Source organism: Sturnus vulgaris, chromosome 4, assembly GCF_052056855.1.
Source record: "Sturnus vulgaris isolate bStuVul1 chromosome 4, bStuVul1.hap1, whole genome shotgun sequence".
Taxonomy (NCBI): Eukaryota; Metazoa; Chordata; class Aves; order Passeriformes; family Sturnidae; genus Sturnus; species Sturnus vulgaris.
The window spans coordinates 55,024,608-55,039,777 of record NC_142246.1 but is presented as its reverse complement, the minus strand read 5'-3'; the positions used below and the strand labels follow the sequence as shown (position 1 = coordinate 55,039,777).

General features: G+C 41.1%; 1 long non-coding RNA gene across 2 annotated transcripts in view; it reads left to right on the top strand.

The window, feature by feature from the left end:
- The window catches only part of LOC148224031 (uncharacterized), a 297,652-nt gene that overhangs the window by 123,091 nt on the left and 159,391 nt on the right, over nucleotides 1–15,170 (top strand). The window lies entirely within an intron of this gene.

The following is a 15,170-nucleotide window of genomic DNA, read 5'->3' as shown; positions in this document are numbered from 1 at the left end:
CCACACAAGGCCTGGAGATTTTGCTGGCAAAGAAAAATAAGAGAATTTACTTACTTTAGCAATGGGAAAGTCCCTAGAGCAGGAGGTCTGGTTTGAAATCAAAGCAAATTGAGCTGAAGGGTAGTAAGTACTGTGAGGGAGTTAACCCAACATTTCACAGAATAGGTAAGGTTGGAAGGTACTCCACCTCTCTTGGCAGCCTGATCCAGTGCACAGTTACATCCACAGCAAAGGAAAGTTGTTCCTCATGCTCAGGTGAAACTTCCAATGCCATACTTTCTGCCTGTTGCCTCTTATCCTTTTGTATGTCACTGCTGAGAAGAGCCTGGGAACATCCTCTTGACACCTCCCTTCAGGCACTCGTAGACATTGATGAGGTTCCCTCTCAGTCTTCTCTTCTCGAGGCTGAGCAGGCCCAGCTCTCTCAGCACATCCTTATTAGAGAGGGGCCCTTAATTAATATAGGAGGTGCCTTAATTGTCTTTGTCACTGTCCCCTGGACTCGCTCCAGAAGCTCCATGGCTCTTGTCCTGAGGAGCCCAGAACTGGACACAGGGTTCCAGGTGAGGCCTCACCAAGGCAGAGCAGGGGCCAGGATCAGCTCCCTCGACCTGCTGTCAGTGCTCTTCCTAATGCAGCCCAGGATGCCATGGACCTGCTTGGCCACAGGGCATGGACAGCTGGCTGGCTCATGGATGGCTTGTTGTCCATAAGAATTCTTCCAAGAAGATCCCTGCAGAGGCTAGCATTAACTCTCCTGAAATCCATGGCTGTAATATTACTTGCTGCCCTGCTTCCTTCCAACCTGGTACTGAACTCCACAATGCCATGGTCACTGCAGCCAAGGCTGACCCCAGCCTTCACATCTCCAACAAGGCCTGCTCTCTTTGCTACTATGATGTCAAGCAGCACTTTGTTATTTCCTAGCATAATTCTTATTTTAAAGCCACTCCTATGAACTGCTTAAATAAAAATATTTTTGTGTTCATTTTCTCTTAGAAGCACTGTTTTGATTTAACCAATGCTTGCCCATCCTCAAAGGCTGACAGCACGCTGCTTTGTAGGTGGAAAAGTCCAAATCTCAGAGTCTGATTTAAAAAAAAACCCTTCCACAAAGTGTGGTTTGTCAAGAATAGCCAACTCTCCAGTACAGTTGGAAGGATTTATTGTAGTCATGTAGATTATTTCTGTAGCTTCTGGGTTTTGTGGCTCATTCTCAACTTGCTAAAGATAACATTCCACACTATCATGCCCTTGTTATATGCTTCTTTGTGTATTATTTTGATGATTACATGATGATAGCAGATTCTCAGTAGCAGTAAAATATCAATAGTATTTATACTTATAAACATATCCTGGCCCATGAAGAAAAATGTCCACAAATTTTCTTCTTTGTCTAGTTGCAAATGGTACAGTAGTTAGTAACTTAAACAGTATCTTCTAAATTAAATTCCTCTTGAGCGAAAACATTATTTACTGGCATTTAAATTGTATCATGCTGTTTTCATATAGTCTTTACTCAGTTTACATTTATTTGCATTGGTGCCAAAAACACTTCTTCAGAGATCTACAGTTCTTAACAGCTTTAGATGGCTGGCACAACTTTAGCTTGCAAATTTTCTTCTCTCCTCAAACTTCTAGTCTAATTTCAATTTCTCTGCTGTGGATCCAGTGTTAGCCAAATAGCTCAAAAGCTCAGAGATGCATTTATTTAATGTGCAAGAATGGGAGTGACAGCTCTGAGCATTTAAAACATTTTTGCTAGAAGTATCCATGCAATATCTTCTTGTGGCTTTCATCTCTTCAGAAGCATGTCCCCTACCTGTTTTTTTTAAGGAAGATTAAACTATCCCTTTCCCATTTCAGGGGAAAGCATGTGCATGCTTGCAACTACTCTCATACTCTGCCACATACGGAGTTATAGGATAGGGGAAAAGGGTTTTATTCCCTCTGTGTTCCACATCACTGCCTTTGCTCTCTGTAGTGATGAAAAAACACGTTGCTGTGCACAGTGCAGTGATGTGGTGTCTCTCTATTTCCTCTGAAGGCAGAGAGCACCACCAGATGTGTTGTGTGGCCCACCCTGTGAACCTTTTACTCAACCTTCTTGCCATGATATCCGGACTGATATACCAGGGAAGGAGGGTGGCACTGACTGTGGTGCCTGCTTTTTCCATCATCTCTATGGCTGTACTCCCCTCCTGTAACTCAACTGCTTAATCTGCTAGCTGTCATCACCCCAAAATGGCAAGGAGACCATCAGCACTGGAGAAGCCTTACTGCTGCCAGGTACTTGTGTTTGCGTCCAGCAGAAACTGAAGGAAGTTTAGTGAACTGTTCCAGAGAATGGCTGAATAAACGGTGACAGAAACAATAATTGATATAAAGTAATTAGCATTAAAGCAATTTGAGAGCCTGGATAGAAACCTTCTATCTTAATTTAGTATGAGAATGTACATTTATAAGGATTTCCAGGTAACATCAAGCTCTTAAGATGAGGTAAGTGTTGATAGAGCTTAAGAATGAGAGTAGAGCTTCATAGTTAACATGCTTAGCTGAAGAGGTGCCAGTTGATTGGTTTGTTCTGTCACTGCCGAATTAGCTCTATATTTAAAGTAGGAAATGAAATTCAAGTCTGCCTGCGAGTCAAAAATCCCAGTTCTACAAAGAAAACAGATCAGAAATTGAGCAGGTGGGATGGAAACAGGGATGGTGCCTTAGCAGAGGGACTAGAAACATCCCAAACACTGCAGACAATGAAGCCAAGGAAGCTTCATGGATGATGAGAAAATTACTATTGTGTGACAGCTCTGACTGAGAAGCTTTGGGAGGGAGGCTGGCTGAAAGCACTGCAGAAATGCATCCCCCATAAATGGATTATTCTGTGTTGTCAGTCATGTTGGGTTTGTGCTTTACCTATGAAGCAGAAATGCCCTGCTGTGACCAGATTCAGGACACTTGATGAATTTAGAACAGCTTAAGATATTCTGGCAGTTCCTGTGTCAAAAAGCATGTGAGACATCTAGAAAATTAAGCTATGTCAAGTAATTATGAGCATTGTTATTATGGTTTCAACAAAACAGAGATAGCTTACTCAAGATGCATATTAAACACAGCATAAATCTTTCTTTCAAAACTGGGTTGCAAATATGTGATAATCCGGTATCTAATCCAGTCAATTGTTAATTTAAGGCTATTTTCAAATCTGAGCATTCAGCAAATCTTCATGACGGAGATTGCTGGTGGAATCCTGATGCTCCTATTTCTCATCTCTAGGCCCTGCAGATGATAAATCTTTCTCAGAACTCCCTCTTCTGCCACCTTCACCCAATAAGCTCTGGCCCTTGCATGAACCCTGCATTGGTGAAGAGGTTTGTTCTCAAGTTTATTGGAGGATCAAGATTTAATTTCAGGAGATGTGTGTTTTTCATTTACTTTATAATATGGAAAGGGGCTACTTATGTTCTGTCTGCCTTTGAAAATCCCATTCAAATGATCTCCTGCTTGGGCAACCCTAAAAGCTCAGCATGTACAAACATAAATTCAGAACTTTTGAGAGGTTGAAAGCTGCTGCCCTGCTCTGTTAATCCTTTAATCGCTGAGCACAGAACATCTGAGCACTGTTTCCCAACCATTCATTTGAACTACAGAGCAAAACTCTTAGATCCCCCTGAGACCTGTATCCATGGAACTGAAACCATCACCATCCTGGAGCAAATATATTCTGAATTATTAGTTTCACTTCCTTTTCTACATGACCTGAGAAGTGTTACAGTTCTACATCTTCACTGAATATCTTCAAGATGTTCCCAGTTTCTCAGCACTAAGGGAGTTAATATTAATCAATCCCTCTTAGCAGCTCCTCCCTTTTCCATCCCTTTACAGCTGTTCTGGAAGTAATTCCTCTCCTGATTTAATTGCATTGAAGTGCTTGTCTTCAGTTCATCATGCAGAAGTTGCTCTCTGTTCAGTGTACTGCATTGTCTCTAGGTAACATCATTAGCTCAGACTTTGATGTTGCTGTTTATATCAAATTGGAGGAGGGCAGGAATTGAAACAGAAAGGTTTCCTTTCTTATCAAATTCTTTTTGATCAAATTACTTCTGCTTAAATGCAGGTAGCAAGGATTGTCCATCCTACAGATTATATGACTGTGGTCAGGAAAAAACCCATTCTCAGCTAAATTCTTGTTTTCCTCTTGTTAATAAATCACTGGCATATAGGTTCTTTTGTATGTCTGCAGGAGGTCTCTGCTTCCTGCATCTGAGGACAGGCTGTAGGACTGGGAACCAGATGTTTTGGGATTCCTGTTCCTCATCTTCTTGTTAAATCCTTCATTTTTGCCGTACCCTGGAAAAAGAAACTCAAACGAAAGTTCTGGTATCTTCTGCTCAGACATTAAACTCTTCTTCCCCAAAGAAAAATATTGCTTTTTGGTGGACTAGATTGAAGGAGTAGAAGTAGCTCTCTCCTCTTTAAGTGTTCATGGTGCAAGAAAACTGTCTGTCATTCCAGTCCATGTTATATGGAATTCTACATTTTCCTGAGACTTTTATGGTATTTCCAGCTTTCTCACATGTGTGTTCCCAATTCAGAGTCTATCTCTAGGTGGTCCAATAAAGAGACAACAGCTTTCTTCTAGAACATAGATAATGGAGTAGTTGCTTCTACTCAACATCCCCACGGATGTGCTGACACTCATTCTTCTAGAAAACTGCTCAAAAATAAATTTAGGAATTTAATTTTGTGTTTAGAAAGTTCATTATCCCTTAGCTGTAAAATGCTGACTTTTGCAAGTGGTACAATTTTGCAGCAGGGTTTTCACTTATGAGTTGTTGCCTTGGTCATGGGTGATTTAAGTTCCAGTGACAAGTGTACAAAGCCTTTCTTTTGGGGAAGGGCTACCATGGTATAGAGTTAGAGAAGTTCTCGTTGTACTTGGAAAAAATAAAAATGTCTGCACCTGCTTGCAATGTGCTGTCTGTGAACACGTTAGATAATAACATGTTCTGCCCTTTATTTTCTCAGGCAGTGCTTGATAACTTGGAAGGGATAAGATACTCTAAGGGAAGGTACTTTTTATTTTTTATTGTTCTTATGACTGCTTATTTAGGAAGGTTTTATGGCATCTATGGCTTGACGAGTCTGGTCATATTTGAGGAGTGCTATTCAGTACTAGTAAGGATCAGTTACTCTCTTCAGCTTTTAGCACAGAGCCTTTGAGTCAAAGGTCTTCATCCTGAGGACAAGTAGTGTGAGCTCCACATGGTTTTCACAGTGAGCTGTCTTTTGTTTGCTTCAGCATCTCCAGGTTTTAAATCATAACTAGAGAGTCTTACAGTATTTAGACTACTCACCTTCATGCCCTGAAGTATCATAGCAACTGTGTCATGTGTGTGCTATTCATTCAGATTTTATGTATTCTGTCCATCCACTGGACATTTGTTGTGGATATGCAATAATATACTTCAGTCTTGGCACACAAATTCTATGTTCAACTGTATGCTCTTATACAGCAGTGTGAGCTTTACAACATAGTAAGTTTATCTGCATTAAAATTGTGTTCCTCTATGACAGTGCATCTCTGAAACAGGAGGGTTAATTATTTATCCTTCATTTTGAGACACTTTGGTGAAGGTTTCTTAAGGGAAACTGAGTAAAACAAATTCAAAACAGAAAATGTACTGTTCTATATAGCTGCAAATTATATTCTCTCTCCTGGCTAGGTGGTAGGCAATACATATCAATTCCTGTGGGTAACATGTGTTTCCTGCTGTTGGAAGCAACAGCAGCAGCCTTGCCCAGCATGTTACACTGGTACTGTGAGCCCACCAAACTTTGGTTCAGTTTGGCAGCTGATAAGCATCTCGTCAGTTTGGGCACTGATTAAAGTTATTCACTACTTACAGCCATAAAATTCTTCAAGTTATGCTGGAGCTTCCTTTTGCAGGATGGTTGGCATTTGTTTCTCCGAGTGCCAGAGGCTAGGCACAAAGAAAAGTGCCATTTAGGTTGGCAAGTAATGTATGTTATTCTTATGGGGTCTCAGAAGGGAAAGCACAAGATGCTAATGAGAATTTATCCTGTCAGACACAAACTGAATTTAATAGAGATTATGGACTGTGAGGCCAGAAGGGTGCAGAACTGTGTGGAACTGCTGTATGAAGAACAGATGTGGTTGTGGTTTTATACTCTGCATGCAATTTGGACAGCCTGAACGAGATTTGTGCACAGCTTGACCCAAAATTGAAGGGAAGTAATTGTGTGGGCAGGCTCTCCTACACTGGGGAAAAGTGGTTGCATGGTCAAACATGCCTTCCCTGAAGCAGCAGCAGTGTTAAAACTCACAGCTCAACACACAGCCAGCATATGCCCTCACTCCTGCTGCCCAAGAAAATCAACTCACTTTTTGACAGGAGACTGCTAGAACAGATTTGCCCAGCCCTTGTCCACCTTTTTCAGGAAGATTCAGCAGGTGGCCCTGGAGTTGCAGCCCTGCAGAGATCAGCCCAGGTCCCTGCTTGTCCTCCCATGGCCCAAAACCATAATGGAGCTGCACAGGTTTGAGAGGGGATCAGTGCAGCATGAATTAAGGCCACCAGTCCATGGCAGCAGACAGTCTGTCACTGGGTTTCATGGGACTTCATGGCCATAAAAAGTATCTACTCTTCCTGTTTTCTTTGCCAGATATAAGCCTTATGGCACTGTTGTTTCTGATCATGGCTTGTTTGAAAGGATGTACAGACAAACAGAAGACCCTGGTACATCTTCTCACTAATTCTGTTCCTAAAAGGAAGGAAAAAAACCCCAATATTCCTACCTCACCAAATATTTTAAAAGGCACATAATTTCTTGTTTTCCTTTATTTTTGGTAGGACCTGTGGTAAACATAGAAATTCCTCTTTCCTCCAGTCTCTTCAGAAGGAAGCTATTTCTTGAGTAAGAGGAGTGTCTTGGGAATAGGGTGTAGAGGCAGATTTAAAATTATTGTTAAAAGGAGTTGCTACTGTGTTAACATAAAATTTTCAGTCTTTTGGCCTTAGTAAATAAAATTTATGGTAAATTGTAATAAGAATTACACTGAATTGAAGAGTTATAGTCACAGAACTTGTCATTCACTTCTCTGAATGGACAGTATGACCCTAAAAGCTCCTACTGTGATGTGCACAAAACCATGTTCTGAGTAAAAAGCTAATGTATGGACTAATGTATGGTGGTTGTTGACTGTTTTGTTCAGCACTATCATTGCTACATTGGCTAGCTTGTAGATTTGGGGGGATGGGGTTTTGTTGTTTAATACACTATAAATAACATCAAATGAGATGAAAGGGTGAGCCCTCTTTTACTCTGCATAGCACCTGGAAAATGAGATCTATTAAAACTATCACAAGATAGCATCTCTCTCCTGAACAGCAGTCAGAAGGAACAGCTGTGTGTTATTTCTGCCTCGGGTTGGAGCTCATTTCAATAAGCTGAGATTGGCTGCATTTTCCAAGACTCTGCTATCTGGCTCATTTGTAACAGCCATTCTTCAGAGCTCTTGCATCTGTCAAACCTCATACAAATCCTCCCCTAGAGGAAGCAGATGTTAGAAAGTTATAATTTAGATGTTTGTTTTGCCTCTTAGAAGAATTCTGGACAGCAATCACTGTGGTCTGTTAAACATCATTAGCAAATGCAAATTGTTGATAAACCTGTATTAGTTAGCAAGCGATTTTTGTAACAACTTTTCACCTCAAGAATTAGAGCAAGGGGAATAAAAAGGTAATCTACTCTGACAAACATCTAGAATTGACTAAGCTACAGATTAATGCACAAAGTTAAAGGATGGTGCCTAAGTTATAATGCTATAAATGTTTTGCTGGAGTCATTAGTAGTGTTAGACTAAATGGAGAAATCCAGAAGGTTCTGTCACCAGTGTTAAATGTGCGAGCACTTTCCAAAGAAGACCTTCCCTTCATTTTTCAGGTTGGCTTTTTGGCCATCTGGTGCTTATTTCAGTGGTTATTCTTTCCTGGGGGAGTTAGAGCAGATAAGAGCACCTGCCTGGAAATCTGAGGGATTTGTTGTTATTCCAATGGTCTGCAAAGCTCCAGCAGGAGATCTGGGCATTTTCTGTTGGGGCTTGGACTGGGGAGCACAGGCTCCAGTTTTGTATGTGTGTGTGTTCTCAGAGTTTGTTCTGTATGTGAACCATGTCATGTTGGTTTGCTTTTAAAGGTCATGTGAAAAAAAAAAATAGCAGGGAGTGTCTGTTAATCTCGAGCTGACTGCTGCCCTTGGGAATTGAGCAGAGGAACAAAGAGGAATTTGTTTCAGCTAGCTGGAGTTCAGCACTGCAGCAAGCAGGATGGATTCTCTGCTGAGGCAGCTTAAGAGGGATGAAGCTTTTTTCATGCAATTGTCAGGTGTCTTCAAAAATCAAACTCTTAACAAGAAACATGAAATGCAGGAGAGGTTGCACCTAATTTGTCCTTGGCAAATGTAGCACCTTATGTACTTTTGTAAATATCTAGAAGATGTTAAAAACCCAAAATGCGTTGAAGTAGCACATTCTGCTCTGTCTGCAGTGAAATACATGCATCATGGATTCATTAAAAAGCAGATGCTGCACACAGAACCCGATTATTACACTACCTCTGCACTTCAGGCCTTGGAGTGCTGAGATAGGGTCATGGGGCAGATTTTAATGAATTAAAAAAAAACCAGTCCTTTACTCATGTCTCCTAATAATACCATACTGTTGTTGAGTCTGATCTTCTCTAATTTTGCTTTTTAAATCTTAGAAAATAGAAAGCCTTTTTCCAAGAACACAACCTGTATTTTTTCTGAAAATAATGATAAAATGTTCTGTCTGTTCACATGCTGAATTATCATCGACATTTTTCAAAAATAATTATGATCTGTGGCATACTTCATTCTTAATTAACAAAAAAGAGGTTGCTACTATTAACTGCCAACACATTTTGATGTGGGGAAAATTGATTATCCATGCTACAGGAGATAACAGGTCAGATTTTCAGCTGAGACAAGATGTCAGAACTGCAGCTGTTTCTCTTGTCCCTATTTTAGACTTAATACTAGAATAACTTTTAAAGAATCTTTTATCAAGAAATGTTTCTCTGATGGATGAGAAGTGAAGCTAAAAGTGAATTGGGTATAATCTACCCTGTTTTGCTCTGTTGCATAAGTCTGGGCAAGTTACTTTAACCTCTCTCTGCCTGGGATTCCCCCCCCCCCCCCCCCCCCCCAGCACCTAATCCTCTCATCTAATTAGGCAGAGCTCTTTTGGGCAGAGTTGATGGTGCATCTTTCAGGGTGCTCCATTACACTGCAGTTATCCAGTCATCAGCAGCCCCTCAGGTTGGGATTGATCATGGTGATTCTGGAACTGGGGAATTGTCTCCCCAGGGAGATGAATGAAGCTGAAGGAGGGATAATTAGGAAGAGCAGAAGGTAAATAATCTGTCATCTGAATGAGGTCAGCTACAGTTTTGGGGGATACAGGATTTAGTGAGGCACTTAATCCCACTGTAACTGGTTATCACATACTGCAACCAAAATTGTTTCTCAGGTGCAGAGGCTGCTCTGGTCAGTCACAAACTTGGTCTCCACACAAATATCCATCATGGAGCACCATGTTGTCCTACTGTAGCTGTCTGAAGCTTTTCCTGTTGCTGCCTTGTAGTAGAGCAGCATTGCTTAGGACTGTGCAAAACTCTAACCCCACCCGAATTGTTTGTCTGTGCTGGTTCTGAAGATTAATTGTCCCATCTGCTGACTCTGTGCACCTAAAATTGACTTATTTTACTTTGTTCTCACTTCAGTTCCAGTTACAGATGATAATATGACTTTCCTGAGGGATTAAAAATCTCTTCTATTTCAGGTTATTTGCTTCCTATATTGACACTCAGACATCATGATCAATTCACTTTACATACTATCTGCTATTTTACCAGTTTATTATTCCTGAAATGTTCTTGATGAAGAGAACTGCCAATAGAGAGTGTCTATTTGCAGAATGGATTGACAAAACTTTTAATGGTTCCTGGAGTCTGTCTACATTTGCTTGATGGCAGAATTTATTTTGTTATCTTTCAAATATCCCTTGTAGGTGCACATTACACTCTGCAACATCCCAGGGCTTTAGAATCATGTGGGATTAAATTCTAGGAGATCACCTTATTTTTAAATTTATCTTTTAAACAGAGAAAATTAAATCATAGCATTTTGCTTTAAACTGTTATCTTGATGCTTTTTTTTTCTTCTTTCCACTGGGAGGAGAGTATTCTTCTGCATTATTAAAGATATCTGGGTCCCTAAAAACTCTTTGTATCACATAGCAGGGCTGGGTAGACCTTTGTTCTATAGACTCTCAGCTGGGAGGTATAGCATCTGTCATGGCTGGTGAGATGGGAAGCAGGCGGGGGAAGGTGATCAAAAATGTGAATGAATTAACAATTCCTAAAGGAATTAAGTCAAGAAAGGCTTAAAGCTGTAGCGGTGCAAAGACACGGGAAGGATAAATGTGATTAACTAAAGCTCTGGCACTCCTCTGAGGTAAATCAGGTCTTTTCTGAGGCACGGGTTTTGCACAGCCTCAAAGAGTCTGCTCAGATAATGCAGAAGCCACAAGCAAGTAACTTGAGGAATGCATTTCCTCTCAAACAAGGGTTAAAAGGGCAGATATGAGTAAGGCTTGGCCTCTGGTGTAGCTGCCAGGTAGGTGTTTGTAAGCAGTGAGCACTCAGTAGGATAAAGGCTGCATTCCTAACAATATGGCTACATTAACAAAGAAAAGGATGTGTGACTTTAATGCTGAGGTGAATCTTTGCAAAATCTTACTTTATCAACTGCTTGTAATATTTTGTAATGAATTTGTGTGCTCTGTTGTTTCTGCTGATAAGCAGCACTGCAGCCCCACATGAGCTTGGTGTGAATGATGGTGAGAAACCATCCCTGAACCACCATAACTACTTGTGGTTTCTTTCTGAGGCACTTGTGTTTTTCTGGAGCATCTACCAAAGGCCACTAATCTCCTTGGCATCTCAGTGTTCCAGTTCTGTCATATAGGCACATCCAAATTTGCTTTGAACATTGTTTGGGAAGAGATGGCACATCATCTTGGAAATTTCTGCTTGGCTTGTGTGGATATAAAATCCTTACCAACCCTGTGCATAAGGGGATTCTGACATCTGTATTAAGACCCTGTTGGCAATGTTTGTGTGTTCCTACATCTGCACTACAGCTTTTTTGGCTTCGCAGACTCCTCTGATCTTCTTTATCCAAGACGGGATTTAATCTGCTCTGGAAAACTTATTTCTAATGCCTGGGTAGCTGTCCAGTGCTGAGCTCTGGGGTGGTTATAAAGTGCCAAGTGCTTGTATTAGCCATTTAAGTACAGAGATACATGTCCTAAGGACACGTGGGCCTGCAGTGTGGCTAACACATGCTAGGAACAGCAGATCAAGGCTAAGAATTTTGTATCGAGGGCTCAGTGCAAATGTGTGGTAACTCCCTCAGTCATCCTTCTGTATGCATTGCTGAAAAGATGGCATCAGAAGCCTTGAGAAAACTTGACTGTTCAAAATGGGACGTTTATAGTTAGAAACAAAAGGAAATAGTCTGTCCCAAACATTAAGATTGTTTTGATTATTTAAGCCTTTTGTGTTTAGGAAGCAATTTTCAGCTTCATTTAACATGCCAGTCAAATTGCAAGTGATGAGTGCTGATACTGTCAAGCTTAACTGTCTGACTGAATTGGGGTCCAGGTGTCTATTTCATTACTTAGTTCTCAGTTAGCAAAGTGCATGTTCCTCCATGTAGGTTATTGGTTTGCTGTTTATATGTCTTAAACAATAAGAGCATCAGCTCTCCCTCCCTGGGAAATGGTTTGCAGGAAAAAAACGTTTTATTTAGTGATAAACTGTATGCATCACAAGCTCTCTAAAAGTCTGGTTTCCTTAACGTGTCTTTAAGCAAAAGAATACTTTTTTTTTCTCTTTTGCAAAATGCCTCTCTCTGACTGCACCAGTGAGAAATCTGCAGAATGCTGTAAATAAGGTTCAGCAAGAAACTACCCAGTCATCTCCCAGGGGAGGAGCACTCTGCAGCAGTAGTGCAGCAAGGAATGTGCAATTGAACCAACTGCATTGTTAGTGCAATTCTGTTTTGGAACAGCAGCAGTTTTCCACCGAGAGCCAGAATCATTGCACTATGTCTTGTTTGTTTATTCGTTCTTCCCAGTAACCTGCTCTTAAAACCTCAATATCATTAGATTGTGATTACAGAAAAAAGCAGCAGCAATGGGACCTTGTTAATGAATGTGCTCCTTCTGCGTCTCTAAGTGCTATTGGTTACTGCACTGCTGCTGACACACTGTGCAGCACTGAAAGCCTTCCCTGCACTGGAAACCTCATGTAGCATTTATTCGTTCTGATTATTGCTGTTGAGATGTAGTTAAGTGTAGCAGCTGGCAGCTCTAATCAATATCAAGGCCCTGTTATGCTATTGATTGTGCAATGCATTGTAAGGCACAGGTCCTCAGCCAGGGAGCTCACAGGGTGGCAGAACTGGAGCAGTGACTTGACCAGCTTTATGCAACAGGCACCTGGCAAAGCCAGGACTAGTGTACAGGTGTCCTGGAAAGCAAAGAGTATCTGACTTTTCATTCTGTCTTCTGCTTTCGAAGAATGTGGTCTGTTGCTGACGACCCAGTAAAACGAACAGGCCAAGATAGGGAAATGAGCAAACTTGTGACTTTTCATCCAGGAATGAGGCCAGAGCAAGCTGGAGGTAGAAAACTGTTTTTGCAGGAAAACTTGGCCAAATCGTTGCAAATGCAAGCAGATGAATGAAATCCATGACATATTTTCTGGCATGTTGTAAGTCTGTGAAAGTACTCAGTATGCCAAGTAAATAAAACTTGCTAGGACTTTGCTCAGCTCTCAGTAAAAAAAATCATGAGTTCAATTTGTTACTTGACATTTTTCAAATACTACAGCTGCTACCTTAAAGTAGAGATCTAATAAGTATGAACATGGTTTTTAAATGTATTCTGATATTCAGGTCTTCACTTGATAAATTAAATAAACAAATCACCATGTCTTTTAATTTAGGTGGAATTACTGTTTTTCCTGAAGAGACTTCAATGCCTTGGGGCAGTTGGTGAGGGAATCAGGGACACTATTTATTTTTTCCTCTATTCTTCCAGATGCAGGTAGTGACATCGAAAGAAACAGATGGTTTCAGATCCCTGGACAATTAGTGTATTAATACATGGCTCCATGCCAAAATTTCTGTTTTCTTTGATAAAGGGATGGCCTGCATGACACCAGGCTTGCTGCATTCAGATAGGTTTCACCTCTGCCAAAGAAGAAACACAGTCCTCGGTCAAAGGATAGTGGGGCTTATTGATAGGGCTTTAAACTAGATACAACAGGGGAGGGGGATATCTGGTTTAACAGTGATAAGGTGTGGCACAGCATGCCATGCCACTCAGCTCAAATCTGATGCTTGCTCTGAGTTACATAACTGTTGTGTCTCTGTTGAGCTGCAAATCAAGTCCTGCATTGATGCTTAGACAATGCAGCAGCTTAACTTTATCAGTGTATTATTCAAGTTTTTCTTGTTATGAGGAAGAAACAGCAAGGAAGGAAACCTTATTCTTTGAATTTTTTGGCTTAATTTGAAATGAGCACTTGAATTTCCTGATTTTATAGGATATATTCAGAGATGCATTGCTAATGATCTTGTTCCTTTCATCTCATGGGTGGCTGGAGGGATCAGATCAAGGAAATGCCAAATGTACCATTACCTTAATGAGGAGTGTGGTGAACACTCCTGTCTGGTGTTTGTCCAGGGGAATTCCCTACACCTTCACCTCTTCAATACCTATGTGCTGCCAGGCAGTGAATTAGAGCTTTCTGATGAGGCTCTCAGTAAATATAATTAGCTCTGGTCCCCCAAAAGGGAAAGGCTTTCTTATTTTTCAGACAAGAAAGTCAGTGGGACTATCTGTGAGGCTGGATAATAAATTATTATTAATTGCATTATTATTGCATGCTTGCCTGAGACCCATCCTCACTACCTTGCACTGATATCAGCAGGCTTTTTTTAAGTAAGTAGACCTTCTTAGGTCCATGTGACTTCTCCTGAGAGTAAGACTTTGCAAAATCTGATGTCAGCACTTTAATAAATTAAGTCCCACAAACAAAAATATGTTTCCTGTTTGCAGGTACTGAACCTATGTACCAGATCCATGTCAGTGGGGAAATACGCCTGTCGTGGAGCAAATGTTCTAGTCAGCAAAGCACAAGGATTAATGATGGAAAATACTAGATGAATGAGTATTATAAAAGCTGCCAAAGCTCAGACTCCCATATCAGTTACATTTTACCTTACACATCCCCTTGGTGTTGAAGTAAATTATTAATGCCGAAAACTGTTATTTCATTCATGAATAATTGAATATGGCACTGGATGGGTGATGGGGGGATAGCATACAGTGTAGGAACAAAGGCAGTGGCTCCTGCTGGTCCAAGATGCTCTACATGCTCAGCAAGAACAGCCCTGGATCATCTGTTGTGCACCTAGTAGGCAAGAACAGAATGGTTGGGTCCTGGAGCTGTTCAGAGTGCATCTGGACTGTGCTGCTGAGTGATACCAGAAGCAGTATCTGCAGAGAAAGTTTCAAGGAGTGGTATTTAAGTTATGAAACTTCACAGGGAGGGTGTGTTCATCTTGGCTCAGTATTGCAGAGCACTTTGTCTGCAAATGGTTGAAAGGGGAAACTGCATTTGCACCATCAAACACAGGAGGCAGAAGGAAGAGCTGCCTGAGCTCTGTGGCAGAGCCTACCTCATACTGTCAGGAGGGGAATTAGGAGTACCCTGGAGCTTTGCTTGAGTGCTGTGAACTGCTCTCTGGAGAACACTTAACTGTCCAGGGATCTCAAACATGTAGATGCTCCCAGACTGCTCCTCGAAATTCTGCCTTTCTCACTTTTGTTGTTTGCAGTCCTTTTCTGGAGTGGTTCAGGCAACAGAACCACCCTCCCTTTAGACACTGAAAGACATTGATGAGGTCCCCTGAGTCAGCTCAAGGCTGAACAGGCCCAACCCTCTCAGCCTTCCCTCATAAGAGATTTTTCAGTTTCTGAATCATCTTTG